Source organism: Dreissena polymorpha, chromosome 14 (genome assembly GCF_020536995.1).
Source record: "Dreissena polymorpha isolate Duluth1 chromosome 14, UMN_Dpol_1.0, whole genome shotgun sequence".
Classification (NCBI taxonomy): domain Eukaryota; kingdom Metazoa; phylum Mollusca; class Bivalvia; order Myida; family Dreissenidae; genus Dreissena; species Dreissena polymorpha.
The window spans coordinates 31252117-31262116 of NC_068368.1; the positions used below are offsets into that span (position 1 = coordinate 31252117).

Genomic DNA, 10000 nt, shown 5'->3' on the forward strand with positions numbered 1-10000 from the left:
CTGGAAATTTTGAAACGCTGTGAGGTACCATCAACACACAAACGCAGTAGAATGCTATTTACTCAACTGAATGCATACAGACAGAGGTATCCATAGTCTTGTAAAGGTAACACAATTGAATCACAAGACATGAATAATGACCATAAATGTCTTGAAGGTCCTGCAAAGCAAGCAGCCATCAGGCCAAATTATCGTGATCTTTGACCTCATTAAAATATTATATTCAGACCCACCTCTGTACTTTTTGCTATTTTGTGCTCATTTTGGACCAGTAGAGCTTGAAGAGGAGTTGTTTTCATCCAACTGGATGGCTCATTTCTAGAAACACTCCCATCGTCATCTGCCAGAAAAGAAAAATCCCATGTAAATGAATTTTATCTTGAATCAATTGGATTTTGCACCTCCAAACTGTTTTTTACATTTTTTTAAAAAAAGCAATTCATAAAAATATCATTCATAAGTCATAACTGAACTAACCAACCTTTTCAGAGGCCACCAACTGGTTGTACAGCCTAATAAGGGTTGAAACCCACAGGATTTAGTTATTGTGGTAAAAAAGTGCATTAATACAATCCAAGGTTTAATATAACATTTACGGTACAGACATTGTGAGGTTCGAGTCACATAAACACTAGAAACATAGTACATACAGATAGAGGTATTAAACAAATGTAATTCTTTAAGTAAGTTGGTAAGGGATCACAAACAAATCTGCACAACAACCAAAAGAGAGCTGGTTCATTTATTATAATACCAGCCTTACCCTTTAAGCTTGCCCTTTCTTGTCTGTTCTTGAACAAGATGTGCCTGTAGCCAAGTCCATTTCCGCACCGTCAGAACTCGATGGTTCAAAGCCAGCTTCTTCGTCATCATCATCATCATCATTATCTGTATGAAATAAAGCACTCATTGTCAACTGTGACAAAGTATTTGTATTGCCTATCATTAAGTTTTTACCTCTTGCAACTGCATTTCACTGATAAACAAAACATCTTACATGTATTTACAAAACCTCTGTTCTTCTGGGAATACCGGTAGTGATTATCACTACCATCTCAAGTAGCAGACACCCCTAGATTTTTACATTATTTCTGTATTCAGTGGACTCAAACCGACCACAGCAGCCAGAGACCCTGGTTAACAAACACACTGCTGTAATGTATATGCAATGCATAAGAAGTGACATATGGAAATTTTGAAACGCTGTGAGGTACCAGGCACACACACACACACACGCAGTAGAATGCTATGTACTCAACTGAACACATACAGACAGAGGTATCCATAGTCTATTGTAAAAAAACACAAATATAAATCAAAGACATGGAGGAAATAATGACCCGAAATGTCTTAAAGGTCTGAAAAGCCAGCTCATCAGGCCAAATTATCGTGATCTTTGATCTCATTTATTATAATAATCAGACTCACCTCTGACTCTTTGGCCTTGATGCTGATTTTGAAACCAGGAATGCTTGAAGGAGACGATTTCACCAATACTGGATGGCTCATTTTTAGAATCAGTTCAATCATTATCTGCAAAAAAAGAAACATCCCTTGTTAATGTATTTTTTCTGTAATTATTGGGTTTTGCTCCTGCAAACGTTTTTTTAAAGCATGCAGTTAATAAAATTATCATAAATAAGTAATAACTGAATTAACAACGTCAGAGGCCAAGACTGGTTTTTAAAGGCTTAAGTTGGGTTCATACCCACCGCATTTACTTATTGTGGTCCAAAAAAGCAGTAATGCAATTCAAAGTTGTAATATAACATTTACCGTTAAGACATTGTGAGGTACAAGGCACACAAACACACACTAGAAGCACATTACATACGGATAGAGGTATTGAAATCTTTAACTGAAAGGATTGATATCTGGAAATTTTGAAACGCTGTGAGGTACTAGAAACACACACACACACACACACAGTAGAGTGCTATGTACTCAACTGAACACATACATACAGAGGTATCCATAGTCTATCGTAAAGGAAACAAATATATGACTTACAAACATGGAGCAAATAATGACCAGAAAATTCTTGAATGTTTGCAAAGCCAGCTCATCAGGCCAAATTGTCGTGATCTTTGACCTTATTTAATATTATAATCAGACCCACCTCTGACACTTTGGCCTTTGGTGCTCATTTTTAGGACCAGGAGAGCTTGAGGGGATGTTTTCAGCATACTGGAATGATGGCTCTTTTCTAGAATAATGCCCGTCAACATCTTCCAGAAAAGAAACATCTCATGTCAATGTATTGTATATTGAATCAATTGGATTTTGCACCTCCAAACAGATAAACATGTTTTTTTAAGCAGTTCACAAAATTATTGTTCATAAGTCATAACTGAAGTAACTACCTTTTCAGAGACCACCAACCGGTTGTACGACATAATAAGGATAAAAACGCACAGCATTTAATCATTGTAATCAAAAAGTTCAGTAATGCAATCCAAAGGTGTAACATAACATTAACTGTTCACACATTGTGAGGTACGAGGCACACACACACTAGAAACACACTAAATACAGATAGAGGTATTCACCAAAATGTAATTTTTTAAGTAAGCTGATAAGGAATCACAACAAATCTCCACAAAACCCGCAAAAGAGCTGATCATTTATTATAAAACCAGCCGTATCCCTTAAACTTGCACTTTCTAGTCTGTTCTTGAAACAAGATGTGCCTGTAGATGAGTCCTTTTCGGCATTTTTAGAACTGGAAGGTTCAAAGCCAGCTTCTTCGAACTCATCATCATCATCATCATCATCATCATTATCTGTATGAAATAAAGCATTCTCTGTCAACTGTGACAAATTATTTGTATTTGGCTTTTAATGTGCTTTAGCTCTTGCACTTCATTTCACAGATATACATACACACCATTTACATTACCTCTGTTTCTGGGAATACTGGTAGTGCTTTATCACTACCATCTTAAGTAAGCATATACCCTACATTTACATGATGTTCTGTATTCAGTGGGACTCAAACCCAAAGCAGAAAGAACCCCTTGTTAACAAACACACTGCTGTAATGTACATGTATATGCGATGTATGTGGAATGATATTCAGAAATATTAAAACGCTGTGAGGTACCAGACACATTTACTGTTAAGAAATTGTGAGGTACAAGGCACACAAACACACACTAGAAGCACATTACATACAGATAGAGGTATTGAAATCTTTAACTGAAAGGATTGATATCTGGACATTTTGAAACGCTGTGAGGTACTAGAAACACACACACACACACAGTATAATTCTATGGACTCAACTGATCACATACAGACAGAGGTATCCATAGTCTATTGTAAAGGTAACAAGTATATGAATCAACAAGAGATGTGTTGGCCAGAAACACAATGCCCCCTTCTGCGCCGCTTTGAAGCCATATATTTGAGCTTTGACCTTGAAGGATGACCTTGACCTTTCATCACTTAAAATGTGCAGATCCATAAGAAACACATGCATGCCAAATATCAAGTTGCTATCTGAAGCGACATATATGTTATGAGCATTTTTCGAAACCTAAACGATTGGGTTCATATTGATAAAGAAGTTTGCAAAATATGAAAGCAATATGTCAAGGGACATTGAAAATATTTGAGGTGGTACGCAAACTTTAACATAGATATATCAATATTTGCATATTCTAGGTGAAAAAAGGGCCATTATTCTTACAAAATGCTTGATACAGATGTCTGCTCTTGTTAATAGGGTGTTGTCATGTTGGTAAAGAATTATGCAAATTATTAAAGCAATATAACAAGGGACATAGAAAATATTTGGGGTGGTACGCAAACTTTAACATTTGCACACTCACGCTAACGTGACGCCGACGCCGGGGTGAGTAGGATAGTTCCACTATATATATTTCATACATAATAGTCGAGCTAAAAAGATTGTGGTTGGTGTTGATGAAAGATCAAAAGCTGTATCAATTAGATAAAAAATAATGAATGCCTTTTTCTGTGCAGTTCTTAGCTGCATCACACGCAAATCAATGACAGAGTGTTGAATCGAAATACAATGTAAATGATCAAATAAAAGTCAAACTGGCTAGACACGAAAGAATCTGTACATATTTGAAATATGTATACGCACATTCTTAAAAAAAACCTGGTTTAGATTTTGTTTACACATTACAAGTAATTTTATACAGCAATATTCAACACTAGTTCCTCCTTTATAGTGACAATCAAGATGGTGATGTCCGTACGGAAACAGGTATTTTTCGCTGTTGTATGCCTGTTTGTTACTTTTGTTAAATTTGTAAATTCTGTTCAATTTCCAGCCATATCAGAAAGAAAGTGATTAGCGCTTATTTCCTATTAATGTTTGTGTTATACCTCAACTTAACTCACTTCCAACTTTCTTCTATGCGGAAGCAGTGATTTTAAGATTCGCGCTTGGAGTTTGTTACATTACCAGCAAAATAGCCGTTTAAATCCATTTTATTTAAAAGTTAAAAAAAACTATCAAAGTAAAATAAACGGAAAACAGTCTGTATTATTTTACATATACCTATTGTCGTATTGTCCGCGGTCCGACGTCTTTCACCAGTTGTGCTATATCACTACCATCTTAAGTAAGCAAAGAACGTTTTTACATGATTTTCTGTTTTCAGTGGGACTCAACCCACAGCAGAGACCCTGATTAACAAACACACTAAGGTGGTGCGGTGGTCGAGTGGTAACACTCTGGTCTACCATTCCAGAGGTCCCCAGTTCAATTCCCGGCCGGGGCACTGGAAATTTCAGAAATGCTTCAAGTGTTTCCCACCCAACTAGAGATGTACTGGTATGAAACCCAGGTAATTCTCACGTGTATTGGTGCTATACACTGAGCACGTAAAAGAACCAAGGGATCTATTCGCAAAGAGCTATGGTATCGCAACCGGATCCCTTGTATCCCAATACTGTCTCTTCTGCTTGCTGTCTCTTCAGCAAAAACCAAAGGACCCCATTAGAAATAAGTGGTTGCACTTTCATGGGATATCCTTGACTGCAAGGTCAAAAGAAATACATACTAGGTCACCATGGTGTAATGGATATGGTGTCTGCCTATCAACAGGGAGGTCACAAGTTCGATCCAAACAATGGGAGTGTTCTTTAGATTTTCCCCAAAGACACCAAGTACTGGTTCTAGGCCCAGGAAACGGACTCAAGAGCGTTTCAATAAGCCTGTGGCTTTCTATGCCATCAAGCTAAATTAAATAGGTTTAAACTAACAAACACACTACTGGAATATTTATGCAATTTTTAAGGATTGACATCTGGAAATGTTAATACGCTGTGAGGTACAAGGCAAACACACATGCAGAGTAATGCTATGTACTCAACTGATTACATACAGACAAAGGTATCCATAGTCTACCGTAAAGGTAACAAGAATATCAGTAAAAGACATGGAGCAAATAATGACCAGAAATGTCTTAAAGGTCAGCAAAGCCAGCTCATCAGGCCAAATTATCATGGTCGTTGATCTCACTTATTATAATCAAAGTACTGGCAGTACTGGTGTGACGATGCTTTTGAAGAGGATGGATATAAAACATCAATTTAAGTTTATCTATATCACCACAATTGTGTATGTTGATACGAACATTTGGGTACGATAAAAAATTTGGGTACTAAAATTTTGAGTACGAAAAAAAATTTGGTACGAAAAAATTTTGCGTACGAAACATTTTTGGTACGAAAAAAGTTTAGGGGTACGGGGAAGTAGTACTCGTGGGTAACTTGACCCATTGAGCGAAACTGGGAGGCGGGTCACATTCTTGTTCATTAAGTATGGCAATACATTCATGATGATTCTCGAAAGTAGGTATGAGCACATAGCCGGACCATGTGAGCTCAATCGTATGAGCACTTGACTATCCGAGTTCGCCCACGAACATATTGATAAGTTAACAAATAGCGAAATGACCTTATACATGTATATGCTGAAATCTAACAATCAAACGAAATATCATACATGGTATGTACACTTAGGTGGTTGTGTAATTTCTGTTAGAATATCGTATTCAATATGTAAATTTTAAATGATTGTGCCCGCACTTGAGTTTGTTGCCTTGTTTGAGTCTATACGCGCCTAGGCTGCACCCAGTGTGTGTATTTGTGTTTTTCCAAGGTAATGAGTTACCTCCGCGCTGAGGCTGCATAATGTTGGGACCCGGAGTGTGTCCAGCACTCTTACCTAATAAGATTAGATTGACGACAGTTGTGACGAATTTTGAATGATAGCTGCAATTTCCAGCTATTTGTTTTGTACTGAAATACTTTTTAATTTTTATATGGTCAAAAGCTGCGAGGGGGGGGGGGGTGAGATTTTCTGTAAAAAAAACAACTGTCAGGAATGGTGACCACAAAACATACAAAATATAACATTGCGCCGGCAGCGGGAATCGAACCGGTGTCGTAAAGGTGAAAAAGCGAACGTCCTTACCACTGCGTTAGCGGGACGGAAAATTACGCAAAAAAAAATTTGTTTTATCTATATATATCATAGCAGTGCAGCGTTTACAATTTGCAGGTTTGAAATCGTTCGCATTCTTGAGTTGTGTGATGACGTAAAAAGTTAATTTTACATGTTTTTATTCGCAATTTATTTACTAAATCGAGAACAAATATCAAACAAAATAGAGAAAAATATATAGTTGTTTCATTGGTCCATAAAAATAAAATGGATGTAAAAATACTAATTTGAAATTAATGTTCTGATACACTTATTGAATCTGTTTCCCCAGGATATGCTGTTCTATTGATATTTACCTTTATCAACACGAACGACAACTCTGCTAGGAAAATGTTATCAATGAAAATCAACGAGCAATCTCCTACGCAGTGGCGAATGCCAAGGGAAGTAACTGAAAAATCGAATTATCTCAATCGGACTGGCTCGGTCTTTTACATAGGTCGCCATTGTGAAGATTTTTTTTACTGGTTATCAAACCTTGGACGCTGCTGTTCCAGCATCGTCAATAATCAGACGCCCCTCTAAGACTTTGACCTCTGGTGCTCTTTTGGAACCAGGAGAGTTTGAATGAAGAGTTCTTTTCAGCATATTGGATCAATTTGGATGGGTCATTTCTAGAATCACTCAATTCTTTATCTGCCATGTTACTGAATTGTATCGTTTATTAATTGAGTTCTGCTCCTGCAAACCGTTTTTTTAAATCAAGAAGTTCACAAAAGGATTATTCATAAGGCATAACTGAAGTAACCACCTTCTCAGAGGACACCGACTGGTTTTACCGCCTAATAAGGGTTTAAACCCACCAAATTCACAAAAATTGTAAAACTTTAAGTTGATAAGGATTGACATCTTGACATGCTAATACACTGTGAGGTACCAGGCACACACACACACAGTAGAATGCTATGGACTCAACTGAATACATACAGACAGAGGTATCCATAGTCTATTGTAAAGGTAATAAAAAATATATGAATGAAATACATGGAAGAAAGACCAGAAATGTCTTAAAGGTCTGCAAAGCCAGCTCATCGGGCAAAATTTCATGATCTATGACCTCTTTTAATATAATATTCAGACAGACCACTGAAGCTTTGGCCTTTGGGCTCATTTGGAACCAGGAGAGCTTGAAGAATTGTTTTCAGGAAATAATGATTGGCTCATTTCTAGAACCAACCCCATCATCATCTGCTAGTAAAGAAACACCCAAATATCAATATCAGTATTAAAAACAATTACTTAGAAAGCTGTTTTCTAAGTTAATTCGTGTAACAGACCCTTTGAAAATTTGTTTTGCACTTTGATGAGCCAGGTTTGTTTTAACAACATATCTAACAAAAACAAGAGAGCCATCACAGCTCTATATGGCACATCTAAGGAACATGTCTAAAAACGTAAACTCTTCTTATTCCTATGCAATTATGTTTTCAAGACCTGACTATAATCAGTACAGCATAGACTTAACAGGCATTTGACTTAACAGGGATATAATTTTAAACCTGTGTGACAAATATTCAAAATTTTCAACTTGTATGCTTTCCGACCTAAGAATCTCAGATCATTATAATCTCACCATCCACTAAAGCTCACTTTGTAAAACATGTACTAGGTTAGTGTTAAGAAAAAAAAGCAGAAGCCAAATTACAGCGTTAAGATGATAACCCACATAACTCTGATAATTTTCTGGAAATATGAGTGTAGACGTTTATTTGTGTGTGTAACAAACAAAGAAAGAATGAAGAATATAATTATTATCATAAATGTATTAGTATCCACAAGAATCTTATTTAATAATCAATCAAACCGCATTTAAATAAAGTATTTTTCGCCTCAAATTCAGTGCTTCATTTAATGTTTGTTCATTTGATTTTTATTTATTTTCATGCATTGACACTAACAATATACAATGTGAGAGCCTTTCCTTACGAGGCCCAGGTCCTTGCAAGGAGGGTGTTGCCATACCCTCCCCCCCCCCACCCAAGCTCCTCTCACCAATATTTTTTACGAATGTATTTGTCAAACAACGGAGTCTGGTGCTTTTTTGCTCTTTTCAAATACATGCTCTGCGATGTTTAAGTCATAGAGCGACGTACTTTTTTAAATAATGGATCAATACTTTCCCATTACACCGTATGTCACATTGTGCATTAATTCTGATATATTTTATTATTCTAAAATACTACATGTACTGAGTTGAACATCTATACTTAATTACTGCACGTGGTTTGTTGCAACATGCACAATTACCATGTGGGGAAATTAATTTGTTAACCCATAAAATTGTTAAAATTCGCAGAAATCGAATATTCTATTACCCCCATGTGGCATTTATGTCGATAACATTCAGAAGTAGGTACCTGTACACTGAAGTAGGTTCCGTGTGTTTTTTTTAAGTATGGAATATTCATACGCTTATAGTAAAACGTGTTTTTTTTTTTACATTCACCATTTTCTTTAACATTTTCAACTAAAATATCCAGCTGCATGATTTAATCGTGAGTTTTCGTTTTTGTGATCGGGAACACTAGAATAGCATGTATGGGTTGGCATGTAAACCTCTTTAAAGTAACAGAATACTAAGGCTTAAATATTAACTTTAACACCGTCAACTAAGACTTAATTAATATCGTTATAGAGGGCATACATTTTTTTGTAACATAGATGTTTCTGAATTAAATATTTAAGGACATCTGTGCATTTGTCCAAGATCTTTTCTGGTTATATTTAAACTTAACTATTACATTTTCAATATGATGACAACCACAAAATTGAACATTTTTCATCGCTTTATAGACTACAGAACTACCGGTACTCCAGTGCAATGAGGTATCACAAGTTTGTGACAAACATTGGGGCGCTCTTCACACCATGAAGATTGAAATTTATGTTCTTATTTTCAGACTGGTGGTGGGGAATGCGTTCAATCTGACTGAGCAGTTGTTATTTTAATTTGTCAAAGGCACTCATGGGTAGTACTTATACCAAATTTCACCGAAAATGTAAGATTGTTTAACACATCGCGTCATTTTCAAAAAATATTTTTTGAGCAACACACAATGTTGGTATTAAAAACTCACTTGTTTACATATGGCAACGAATCCAAAACAAGAGCACCGCATAACCGGTGCCACGCTTGGCTACGGGTGAAGTTTTGAATAAATGAAAGGTTGTCAGATTATATCTTTTTTAAAGGTCACAGTGACCTTGACCTTTGACCTAGTGACCCAAAAATGAGTGGCGTGTAGAACTCATCAAGGTGCATCTACATATGAAGTTTCAAAGTTGTAGGTGGAAGCAATTTGATTTTAGAGCCAATGTTCAAAACCTTAACAAAATGTTAAGGTTTTAGCACGACGTGGACGGCGGATGGCAGACGACACGACAAGCTGGCTATGACAATACCTCGGGTTTTCTCCGAAAATGCCGAGCTAAAAACAGGAACTGGTAACTGGCTTGTTGTGAAAACAACAGAGGTTTAACACTTTATAAATTACCGGATAGTAAGTCAGATGA

The 10000-nt window shown here is 36.4% G+C and overlaps 1 long non-coding RNA gene across 2 annotated transcripts in view; it reads right to left on the bottom strand.

The window, feature by feature from the left end:
* Nucleotides 1–803: 803 nt before the first annotated feature.
* Nucleotides 804–10000, bottom strand: part of LOC127858858 (uncharacterized) — a 12546-nt gene continuing 3349 nt past the window's right edge. Inside the window, exons 2-4 of one of the 2 annotated variants that reach the window (XR_008039133.1) lie at nt 2120–2228; nt 1429–1533; nt 804–888 (exon numbers count right to left, since the gene is read on the bottom strand). This is a non-coding gene — a long non-coding RNA (uncharacterized LOC127858858). Of the gene's footprint in view, nt 889–1428; nt 1534–2119; nt 2447–10000 lie in introns of those variants that run through there. The other variant, XR_008039132.1, reaches the window with a different exon arrangement.